Source organism: Pezoporus wallicus, unplaced genomic scaffold (genome assembly GCF_028554395.1).
Source record: "Pezoporus wallicus isolate ANWC-B61680 ecotype Strahan unplaced genomic scaffold, APGP_CSIRO_Pwel_v1 contig_5767, whole genome shotgun sequence".
Classification (NCBI taxonomy): Eukaryota; Metazoa; Chordata; class Aves; order Psittaciformes; family Psittacidae; genus Pezoporus; species Pezoporus wallicus.
The window spans coordinates 3,703,712-3,716,505 of NW_026640599.1; the positions used below are offsets into that span (position 1 = coordinate 3,703,712).

The following is a 12,794-nucleotide window of genomic DNA, read 5'->3' on the forward strand; positions in this document are numbered from 1 at the left end:
AGCAGTGGTGTTGACAAATGGCTAGCTGCCATCTTATTCTTCTTTTCAATCTCATAAAAAAGACCCCTCAAAGGAGAACAATTTTTATTCTGCTGAGGCTTTGTTATTTCTCTATTTCATCAGCCCTGGCATTAATACAATACTGGGGTGATTTAACCTAGGAGTGTGGAAATTACCCAAGGGATGTGCTTATTTTTCTAACAAAAGTTCAGGCTTGCTATTCTTAGAATCTATGGTATGTCATCAGTGTCAAAGGCCAAATAGTTTCAAATAATTTCTTGAAATGTTTAGGAATCAAGTATATCCTGAATTTGACGAGTCTCTGTTCTTTCATGCCATTCACAAGCACATGGGTGGGGGGTGTGCTGCAGAAAGAATCCATCTTGCCAGTATGCTCTTGAACACTCCCAGCTTAGGTTCTCACCAGGATGAACATATATTTAAGAGAGCAGACTAACCTCACCAGTGAGCAGTTCTCAAGGCTACGTCTCTGTCTGTACAAAGGCTGGACTGGGGAGCTTGAAGCCAACTTATTTTTGAGGCCAGTTTCCACTGCATGGGGCTCCTTACACACATATGTTTATCTGGCAGTTCAGTATCTCAATCAGACTCAGCCAACTGGCTGAGCATGTCACCAAGAACACACAAAGACAACACCCAGAGGATATTAACACAAAATCCTCTAAGCAATTGTGTCAACAGGTTATGGGTAGATCAAGGAGAAAGGGTGCTTTCAGGCACTCACAAGATCTGTTTCTGAGAGTGTTGTAGATCTACAGCATCACTCTGATAGCTGTATCTTAACAGCTCTATGCTTCTTCACAGAGTTTTGTACTGAGTTTTCCATTTTACCTTTTTATGAACAAAGAGGGTGACCAAACCAAAAAGCAATACCAAGATAAATAGCTCTTTCATTTAAAACTGACAGTAGATTTTTAACCAAATTCTGTCTCCTTATCTTTGTCATAAGGGTGATTAATAGAAAGTACTAGTGATGAATGCAAGACACTTCACAGAAATCAAGAAGTAAGACTGAAAAATCAAGCCCAAACCTTTTCTTTCACATGGAAAGGGTTAGGTAATACAATTATTTCATTTGAAGCAGTGGCCATCTGTTATGCTTTGTAGAAAGAATGGCAAACAATGTTAAAAACATCCATTACATGCAACAGAGAAGAAGAAAGCATGTTTATTTAGCAAACGTTAATGTTCCTGAAAGATGTTTGATTAGAGTCTGGAATTTATCAGCATTTGCTAGAGCTCAGCCTAGAGGACAAGCATCGTCAATACACATTGTCAACAGACATTAACAAATAGTCCCATCTCCATGTGAAAAAAAGAGTGATTCGGCTCTTCCAATCACAACACTAGGTGCAGAATCCTCTACAAAACATGACATATGCTTTTTTTTACATCCTTTTCCAAGAGGCATCTTATAGCACCTCCCTGATCTGCTAGCAATGGCCTTTATTCCTGTGTGGTATGAAGTTACAGATCCAAAAAAAGAAACACAACAAAGGCCATTAGAAACAAACATGGGGCATTCCCAGCAGAATCATAAGGCTTTAAACTTTCACAGGAAAACTTTGTACAGAAAGAAAGAGTAATGCAGTTATGCATCAGAAGAAAACTGAAACAGTTTGTTGATAAAAAAGACAATGTTAAGAAGCATGTAGCACATGTGCAAAACTGAAAGTAAGCCAGTATTTCTGTTTTGTTTGGGTGGTTAATTCTTAACAAACATATAAATATTTTAAACAAAAAAAAAAAAACCTCAATATTGGAGCTTGCCTGCTGCTGCAGCTGCCAGATGTCATCATGGATACTCTAATGGGAAAAGAAAGAACGATGCTAAACTTCAAATTGAGATTTCCTGTGAACTTTGATTTGAAATCAGCCCAATAATAGAAGGAAGAAATACACTGCTTTGTTCATCCCCACCGTAAGAACAGCTACCCACCAGGACTGTTTTCTTTGCACTGCTCCTCAGTGTAGCCTGAACGATTTACTCTTTGTTATGGTGCCATTTTGCTACAGCATAAGTTAATGAAAGCAATAGCTTTTGTATTAGAAAAAGGAGGGGGAAAAGGCAAGAGTAGTCACAGCCTTATTAAATGTGTATATATATATATATATATATATACACACATACTTTTTAAGGTTCCATTCAAATCAAAGAGTAGATGTCCATTGTCTGATCCACTGCCCATGATTAATGCAGTATTTCCCCCAAATCAGAAATTCCTGTGTTAGGAGCAGCACAAGAGAGGGACAGTGGGGTTATATAGAAGTGGGGATAACTTTCCCAATTGTGCCTCTTTCTATACCATGACCAGCAAAAATAATTAACTCTGAATAAAATTTTGTTTTGCACATGGTTGGTAGAAGGGCTGAAAGCAAGCTCTGCCACTTGACTTCATTTGAAATTAGGGGGATTTAATGATTTTCAGGATAAAGTACAACATTGTCCCAGTAGCAGTTTACCTATTTGTGAAAGCCTGGAAAAGCCAGTGGTACTTTTAGCACGCAAATGCACTGCAGCTTGCAGCTGCAAGTTTTTCCTACACAGGTTCTCACTAAGAAACCACATTCACCAGGCCAGGAACTGGAAGCCCCTACACACGTGGTTGAGAAGTCCATGTAAGTTTTATGATCACTCTCTTCATATTACTGCTTTCTGCTGGGTTCTGAATTTCCCATAAGTGACTGCACATTTGTGATTTGTACATACCTATCCTGGAACAGCTTAAAGTGGCTGTAAGATTTTGGTTCCTCCTAGACTTTTAGCAATAATTAAACTAAATGGGCTTTAATATTTGAATCCCTTTCAATGGAACAAGGATACACTAGAGGCTGTGGGGAGGAGTATATGGTCTCCAAATTAAAAGAGTGCATGGAAATGCTTTTACCCAATTAGCACAGGCACAGGGGCTACTGTAACACAGCTGCAGCTGTTGGAGAAGAGCATGCAGGCTGATACGAGCGCATGGCTGGGTCTGAATGGGATAAGGATCCTGCTCTCTTTTTAAGAAAATATCATCTGTATAGCCCCTCCACCTCTGCTCTTCTCAAACTTTCTAGGGGCTTAATGTCAAGCATAACTGCTTTTAGTCCCGTCTGTGCTGAGCCATTAACTTTTGCGCAGTATTGCACACCTCTTTACCACTTTGCATGTCACAAACATCCAATTTAACTCCATGTAACACTTGATTGAGCAGCTATGACAATGTATGAGTTTGGAGCACAAGTAACAATCAGTAATACACACAGGATGGAAATGGTACCAGCTCCTGTCACAGGGACTGTATTCTCAGTCATCTGTCTTGGTGAATGCTCAAAGACTACCATAACTGAGACGTTACTCTATGAGATAATGAGGAGCTGCCATTTTCTACAGTTCTGTCACAAGGCGCAGGCTATTTGATCTTTTCTATGAAGCCTCAGCCCAGATACCAAGTCATTATATGAGAACTGAAGGTTTATTTTTTTTTTAAAAGGGATTTAGCCTTTAGACTGTTACTGAGAGAGAGCTGACAATTTGACCAGAATATAACCCCACGATCTGAAAGCCAGAGGCTAGAGAAAAAGAATGCAGAATTGTCTTTAACATGTTATGATTTTTAAGCTAAAATATTATGATTGTGAAAAAGATGAAACCTTGTAAGAGGTTAATGCATTTTGAAAGCTATCCATCTTGTGCAGGTAAGAAGACACTCTCCTCGTGCTCACGTCAGCCTAGGCAAGGAACTCATGGAAGAGAAAATGCATCCTGCTACAGGCAGGCTCCCTTCCTCTGCTGATCAGATGCAGAAAAGGTTGTGTAAAACACACCATCTTTCAGTTTAAATACCTGTTGCTTTAAACAGCCTTCTGACTCCACGTCATTCATCAGCTTTAGCTCTGGCTTTGCAGCCTCCGGACTATAAAAATCTTTGTTTCTGAAGACCACTCACAAATTACCCCATTTCCCACAACTGTTTGCTGTTTGGAAGGACAGGTATCAATAAGGCACTCTTCACACTGATCACTTATACATTACCTTTTTAAAAAGATGTTAATTGTACAGCCAACATTACAAGAATTTAATTAAGGCATTCATTACCTATCCTCCTAATTTACCCTGCATCCAAACACTGGCAATGTTACCAGGTAACTATATGTGTATACACTGTGTATATAGTTCTGGGGGTTCTGTTTTTCCGCTTTTCACCAGTATTGCACAGACCACACAAGCCAATCCAGCCAGCTCTACGTGCAGGCAAGGGAAGCAGCCAAATGCTAGGGGCAGGAAAGTGGCAGCAGCCTTGCTGTCTGCTTTGCCAAAAGGCAGTGGGTACTGGCTAGAGACAGGAAGGGAAGACTCTTCACCATAGGAAGCTGCTCCTTTCCAGCAGGCTCCCACATCTCCGCCCTCCATGTCCCTTTCCTCAGCAGCTGCAGCAACCGTAAGTCCCTTTTCCCAGAGGTATCGCCTTGGCTCTCCTCTCCAGCTTTTCTTTTTCTCCTGGTACTTGCCCGTGGAGGAGCACCCTGACCCTGCTCCACTTCATCCTTAATGAGATACTTCTGCCTGTGACTCTGCTGACATGATCTGAAAAGGGAGGCAAATGTTCCTTTAACTTTTCCTAAAACACCATAGTTTCAAAAACTCCAGGCTTTTTATCATACTTCCTCACATTATTTTTGATTCATCCACCACTTGAACACCAAACTGCAAAGTTACAGAATAATAGGGAGCCTTGGATGAATTAATGAGGCAAAATGGGTCCCAGTCACCACAAGATTAAAACCCCTGGGTCCAGGTTAGGGTCTCTGGAGCTCAGATAGTCTTTTCATCAATTCTCCAGGATACAGGGGAGGACCTAAAAAAGGCTAGGAGGATTAGCCAGGGAAATAAATGGTTAAAAGGGTGGTGTCATAGTCAGGGGTTTGGGTGTCTTGAACACGGGACCCAAGCTTGTAGGCCAGGTCTAGTGGGGGCTGGTGGAGCTGCTCTAAAGAAGGGAAAGAGCAGTTTTGGTAGGAGGCTTGCCAGACTGGTCAAGGAGGCTTTAAACTAGATGTGTTGGGGGAGGGGGACATCATTCCATCCCAACACACCCAGTCAGTTGCTAGCACCTGCAATAAATGCTTGGAGCAATATAGAGATATCCCAGCCACTCCAGGCAATGAGTCAGCTTCATTTGGAGCTCAGCTCAGATGCCTCTGTACAAACACCCATAGCATGGGGAACAAACAAGAGGAATTAGAGATGTGTGTACGTCTATGGGGTATGATATAATAGGCATCACAGAAACATGGTGGGATGGCTCCTACGACTGGAGTGTTGGAATGGAAGGTTACAGGCTCTTTAGGAAAGACAGGACCAGCAGGTGGGGAGGGGGAGTTGCCCTTTATGTTAGGGATTGGCTGGAGAGTATGGAACTCTGTCTGGGGACAGGTGAGCAGTCCACAGAGAGTTTGTGGGTCAGGGTTAAAGGGAATATAGCTATGGGAGACATTCCTGTGGGGATCTGTTACAGACCACCTGACAAAGGAGAACCTGCAGATGAAGCAGACAGATAGGAAAAGCCTCACGCTCACAGGCCCTTGTTCTCATGGGGGACTTCAACCACCCTGACATCTGTTGCAAGGACGGTACCACCCGGCACAAGCAATCCAGGAGGTTCCTTGTTTGTGTGGAAGACAACTTCCTTCTGCAAGTAATAGAGGAGCTGACAAGGAGAGGTGCCATGCTTGACCTTGTGCTCACCAACAGGGAAGGGCTCATTGGAAATGTGACACTCCAGGGCAGCCTTGGATGCAGCGATCATGAGATGGTCAAATTCAAGATCCTCAGGACAGTGAGAAGAGCGTGCAGCAAGCTCACTGCCCTGGACTTCAGGAGAGCAGACCTTGGCCTCTTCAGGAACCTGCTTAGGAAGGTTTCATGGGATACAGCCCTAGAAGGCAGGGGGGCCCAAGACTGTTGGTTGATACTCAAGTATCACCTGCTGCAAGCTCAGGAGTGTTGCATCCCAACCAGAAGGAAGTGCAGCAGGAGGGCCAGGAGACCTCCTTGGATGGATAAGGAGCTGCTGAGGAAAATTCAAATGAAAAAAGAGGCTCATAATAAGTGCAAGCAAGGACAGGCAGCCTGAGAAGAGTACAGGGATGTTGTCCGGGAAGTTAGGGACCAGGTTAGGAAAGCTAAGGCTCAGTTAGAATTAAACTTAGCTAGAGGTATTAAGGATAACAGGAAGGGTTTCTACAGGTACATAGCAAATAAAAAACAGACAAGGGAGAACCAGTCAGTCTCACCTCTGTGCCTGGCAAAATCTTGGAGCAGATTCTCCTGGAAGGCATGCTAAGGCACATGAAAAACAACAAGGCGCTTGGTGACAGCCAGCATGGCTTCACTAAGGGGAAATCCTGCCTGACCAATTTGGTGGCCTTCTATGATGGGGCTACAGAACTGAGGGACAGGGGGAGAGCAGCTGATGTCATCTACCTGGACTTGTGTAAAGTGTTCGACACTGTCCCAGCACGACATCCTTGTCTCTAAATTGGAGAGACATCAATTTGATGGATGGACCACTCGGTGGATAAAGAACTGGCTGGATGGCCGCACACAAAGAGTTGTGGTCAATGGCTCAATGTCCAGCGGGAGACCAGTAACGAGTGGTGTCCCTCAGGGATCGGTGTTGGGACCGGTCTTGTTTAACATTTTCATCGCTGACATGGACAGTGGGATTGAGTGCGCCCTCAGCAAGTTTGCCGATGACACCAAGCTGTGTGGCTTGGTTGACACGCTGGAGGGAAGGAATGCCATCCAGAGGGACCTTGACACACTTGTGAGGTGGGCTGATGCCAACCTCATGAAGCTCAACCATGCCAAGTGCAAGGTCCTACACCTGGGTAGGAGCAATCCTAGGACAGTTACAGGTTGGGCAGAGAAGAGATTCAGAGCAGCCCTGTAGAGAAGGACTTGGGGGTGCTGGTTGATCAGTAAATGAACTTTACTGAGTGTGCACTTGCAGCCCAGAAAGCCAACTGTATCCTGGGCTGCATCAAAAGGAGCGTGACCAGCAGGTCCAAGAAGGTGATCCTGCCCCTCTACTCTGTTCTTGTGAGACCTCACCTGGAGTATTGTGTGCAGTTCTGGGGTCCTCAACATAAAAAGGACATGGAACTGTTGGAACAAGTCCAGAGGAGGGCTACAAGGATGATCAGGGGACTGGAGCACCTCCCTTATGAAGACAGGCTGAGGAAGTTGGGGCTGTTCAGCCTGGAGAAGAGAAGGCTGCGTGGAGACCTCATAGCAGCCTTCCAGTATCTGAAGGGGGCCTATAGGGATGCTGGGGAGGGACTCTTCACTAGGGAGTGTAGTGATAGGACAAGGGGTAATGGGTTAAAACTTAAACAGGGGAAGTTTAGGCTGGATATAAGGAGGAAGTTCTTTCCTGTGAGGGTGGTGAGGCACTGGAATAGGCTGCCCAGGGAGGTTGTGAATGCTCCATCCCTGGCCGTGTTCAAGGCCAGGTTGGATGAGGCCTTGGGTGATATGATTTAGCGTAAGGTGTCCCTGCCCATGGCAGGGGGGTTGGAACTAGATGATCTTAAGGTCCTTTCCAACCCTAACTATTCTATGATTCTACCTCCACCTAAAAAGGATAACAGCAGGAAAGATACCTGACAGAAATGTATACCTAAAAAGGCAGTGCAACTAGGCACTTACTGTGGAGCTGTTAAAAAAATCAGATATAAAAAGTGTAAATGTAGAACATGCGTGTATGGATGCTTGAAGTTATATAATACCTTATTGTTATTACAATTATTACAGTAATCTTTAAGGTCACTTCCCATAATCCTGCTTATTCTAAGGAGAATAAGAATGCAGATAACAATCAGCAAGAAAATCTGTGATTGCATCCAAATTATTCCACTCATACAACAAAAGCAGTGAGTTCCTGGAGCTACCCAAGACCAAATCTGACCACTTCAAACACAGCAGCAGACAGATACACATGTTGCTGCTCATTTTTATAGTGAAAATACTGAGCATATCATTCCAAAAACATCCTACTAATTGTTTTAAGAAATTAAACAATCAAGGAAATATCATCAGATAAATCTAACTCTGATGTCAGTAATATGAAGTCAGACTGTTCCAAGCAGTAAGAACTGTGCAGTCACCACAAGAGTGCTTACTCACAGAGCGATTTAGAAGGGAAACTACAGGCACATGCGACTCTCACATTGCATCAGAAACAGATAATGAGAAGTTGCACGTTCTAAAAAACATTCAGTTGGTGGTGTCAGGAGCAGCAGACTGAATGTGTTTTATCCAGGGACTGACTGCCTCTTTCCTCTTCAAAACTTAACACTATTTGAACTTGAGTGGCTTGACAACTCTTGCATTCATCCCAGCTACTCCAAATCTTCCAATAAGGTTTATAGCAGAATCTGCTGGCTCAGCATCCCCAATATGATTGTGTCGGTATTGCAGGTCTTTATTGCACCATGAAACTTTATACATGTAGCTACTGGGGACTTGAATTTGGGTAGCACAGTGAAGGTCATGGCAAGAAGTTACATAAAAGCAGTCCAATTATCTTGAAAGCACTCACTAGCCCATGCTTTGCTCAAGCTTAATGTGACAGTATTGCTTCTGAATTTCAGCTCCCATATGATTTTTCAGCTCAGGTGCAATGCTGTACCGCAAACCCCCAGGTCCTGAGTGAGACGGAGCTGGCTTAGATGTCTCTGCCCTAGCAACACAAATTGCCAAAGAAGGCTACTGGAAAATTCTGCCTACCTTCCTTAGCTGCTCAGGATTGTCTTTTATCCAAACGCCAGTACACATCCTTCTACATAGTTGCGCATGTGATATCAACACAACCAGACCAAAGAATTTGAAACTGTAGGGCTGAAGATGAGAAGGCGTTTTAGTTTTCAAACCTAACACCCAGATCTTGCTGGATGCTCAGAAGATAAGGCCAAGGGCAATGAAAAAGTAAATAGTTTACAGACAGGGGGTTAAAACTCTAAAGTTAAAAAATCACTAGCATCTTATGTGGGTGTAAAGACAGAGGGAGGAAGAGGCAGGAAAACCCAGTAACATCAGTATTCCTGTCCGCTATTGCTTTTCTTAATAAATCAAGCCCTGCTCTTTGAAACAGTGTAATTTTCCTCAAAGCAACTGATGTCTTCTCAGCCTTCCTACATGTTTCCTGTGCTAGTAGTATCTCATTTATTTCCTTGCAAGGTGCTTTGAGCTGTAACAAGTATGAAAGGGGCCCAATTCTATTCTCTCATATCCTAGTTAACTTCCAGAACCAAAGTACTGCCCCTGGATACACACATGCAGCTTTGAATGTAGCCACTGGGAGCTTTCTACATGTATCATGGGCCTTGAAACTTTCAAACTGCTCAAATATTGGGGGTGGAAGGGGGTGTTTTAGCCTTGAAATAATCTTTAAAAAAATGCTTGAATCATACTTTATCCATTTGAAACCCCTAAATGTTCATATCCGTAGCAGTCATGCAGGTCACCTGCCATGGAAAAGAAATTTCCCGGGACAAAACGGTCTTAAAATATTTTATTACAGAAATATACTTTTCAGGCCTTAAAACAGATTAAATATATGAGAATTCCTAGAAGTCTATATTGTTTCCCCTTAGGGGTGCCAGGCTTTATTTAAAAAGCTTATATATTGCTATAGCAAGGGTTTTTCATGGATGAAAAGTGCTCAAGGCATTATGATGGATAGGCGGATGGCAGTGAAAGGAAAAAAAAAAAAACCAAAACACATAGAAGCTCTGCCTGGCTGAATGGCATTAAGATTTCCTCATGGGAGTCATATTAGGATGCAAGGTTTTTCTCTACTGTTTGCTCTAACAATGACATACATACATACATACATACATAAATGAAATCACCCACAGCACTCAATAATTTATTTGCTTCATCCTGACCATTATTGTGCTAGAATAATAAACCACCACCATATGGGTGATAGTACAATTACTACCAGTGATTCTATACTATTGTAGCTTTGAAATAAGATAGCTTAACCTTTAGTTCCTTTGAAAGACCAAAAACAATGGATACATATAGCCCTGCTTTAACTCATAGTTTTCATATGAACATATTTCCTGCTATTAAAAGAGGCTGGCAGCGTCATTTTTTAACAACTACAGTCTCAAGGACAGAAGTAAATTTGGCAGAACAAAGACTTCTAAAGATGCTAATGGCAAATACCCATTTGTGTGTAAATAATTAATTGCTTTCTTGTTAACAAGTCCAGGTTTTTCATTCTGTGGTTAGTGATCCCAAGGGTCAGTTTTTCTATGAGAAATAGAAACATTCGGGATTGTATCTTCCTAGCCCATAACTAATTTATAGGCTCTCATGGTGGCAGGTGCAAAGATTCAAGATTCAGTTTGTCACCCCAGGCAATTCCCACTTTAAAAGACAGTGCAGGTATTCTGCAGAAATAAATGAAGGGAAACATTAATGATGTAAAACCAACAGTAGAATCCCCTACAGAGATCATATCTTTTAAATTCATAGAGATACATCAAGATATAGAATGTCTTTTGTACTGATCTGGAAACAGCATAAAGCCCTCTAATGATCTCCTACAGAAAAAAAGCAGGGAGAATTAACACCGTATTTTTCACACCAAACAGTATCAGCTGCAGATGGTTGATTTTCTTGGTCTGCTTTTCTTCAACTAACTGATTTTTTTTTTTTTTTTTTACTTTTACCTTTCTCAATTAGATCTAACATTTCCATGCCTACAGCTCTATTAGAAAGATGACAGCACAGAAACAGCATAACAGAACGAGTCAGACATCTACCTAAACCAAAATCAAAACACAGACATTTTTGTCTAGTTTTCCACTTTTTCTGCCTAGATTACCAACCACATAAATACTTACTTTCTGCATATGTTCAGCTTAATGGCTGCATTGTTAATGACTACAATAGTGTTCAAATAGCCGTGTCTTCTTTTCAGTAAATCCCCACCTGCTCCCCTAACATGTCGCCCTGTGACTGAGTCTGGGAGAACCTTTTCCCACATGGGAGAGAGGATCATCTGTGAAGATGTTCCATGCTGTGATCATGAACACCAGAGACCTTCTTGGCTCAGAAATACCAGAATCATGATCAAAATGCTAAACGTCTGTCTTTGTTTTCTTTTCTGTAGCATTGGAACCCTTCATACAGATTTTCTTAAATTGAAAAATGCTGTGTAAATGCAAGATAATTACAGTGTTATTACTTGGATACTTCTGGTAGGATGATTGATTACAGAGATACATCAACACAATGAGTTCTGTATATAATACAAGATATTTTTCAGATCTTTTGCTTATTGAAAGTACATTGTAAGCGCTTAAATGGAAAATCATAGTACTGTAGAAAACAGGTGTTCACTCAAGTCTTGCAAACAAAGACCTTAATAAAATGCTGCTCATACCACTTCAGCATTTTTTAATATTTCACTTTGCTTACTGATTGCATTCACAGGAATTCAGTATTTAATCTCAGAATGACAACAAAAAAGAAAAAAAAATGGGTGCTGCAAATAGCTCTTTCCAGAGAAAAACAGGTTATAGTTAGTAAACATTTTTTGCTGTTAACTCTGAATTTCAAACAGTGATTAAGTATTTTGGATGTTTCTTCTCTTTAAGAAACTTTAACACTGTATTTGTGTAGGTATGGCATTTTACGTTCTTTAAATGTCAAGATAGTTCTTCAGACTTCAACATTATAATGACACCAAATTTAAGTCACTAAAGAAGAGATTTATCTCAGTTTTAATGTTGTAGCTTAGTACATGAGCTTCTGCTATAACGGAGAAATACTCAAGCCTCTAGGAGGCAAGGATGAAAATACTTACCCTTTAGAATTAACTATGAAACTTCTAGCATTTTGATTCGTGGAGGTTAGCAGAGATAAATCCCCATTTTAAGCTAGTTACCCACGTTGGATATCAGATGGAAATATAACAAGGGATAAGATAAAGCATATTAGTAATAAGGATCTACCAAAAGGTGGAATAGAGACCAAGCACAATTATCTCCAATGATGTTCCAGAGTAGGTAAGGATGAAGTTATAACTTCCTGTTGGAAATGGTTCCTTCCCTAGAGGGAAAAAAATCCATAGGATAAAACATCCAAACTTCAAATACCAAAACCACCTCAAGAATCAACATTTAAAGGTGTTATTTATAAGCTGCTTTCTGGGTTTTAGCAATTATAAAGTTCTCATAGGCATATTCATGTTACTCAACCTAACTGTGGTTTTCAGCTTCCCCATGACATCTGTAGACTGCAGCAACTTCAGTGGCAGCTCTGTCCATATGTGTTTAGGCTAATAAAGGCTGTACCCATCAATTTCTTTGTTCCTAGGTTAAGAAATATTGGTACCATCTACATTCATGCAGTATGGTAACTGGAGGTAGCTGTTGTATTTGTGTGAATGTGTGGCTTCATGAAGACTAAAACTGATCTTTTTTAGCCTGAGATACTTCAAGTACTATATGTCAAAACAATTTCTAACACTCCATATTTCAAATTCTTATTTTATGATGATAACATTAGCCCTTAAATAACCTTAAAGGTTAGCTTTTCACAAAAGGATTCAACACACATTCTTACCATTCAGTTGAAAATTACAGTGTATTCAGAAATTTAATAAAAATGTTTTCATAATTACATACAGAGTACTTCTTTTGTTTAGTGACCTGAGCAGAAGGGAGCATGATGATTTGTACTACAAACAGAAGCATGAAGTTAACTG

The 12,794-nt window shown here is 41.3% G+C and overlaps 1 protein-coding gene across 1 annotated transcript in view; it reads right to left on the reverse strand.

Annotated features, from left to right (window-relative positions):
- MID1 (midline 1) overlaps positions 1–12,794 on the reverse strand; it is a 246,926-nt gene that overhangs the window by 161,360 nt on the left and 72,772 nt on the right. The gene's annotated exons all lie outside the window — the stretch shown is intronic.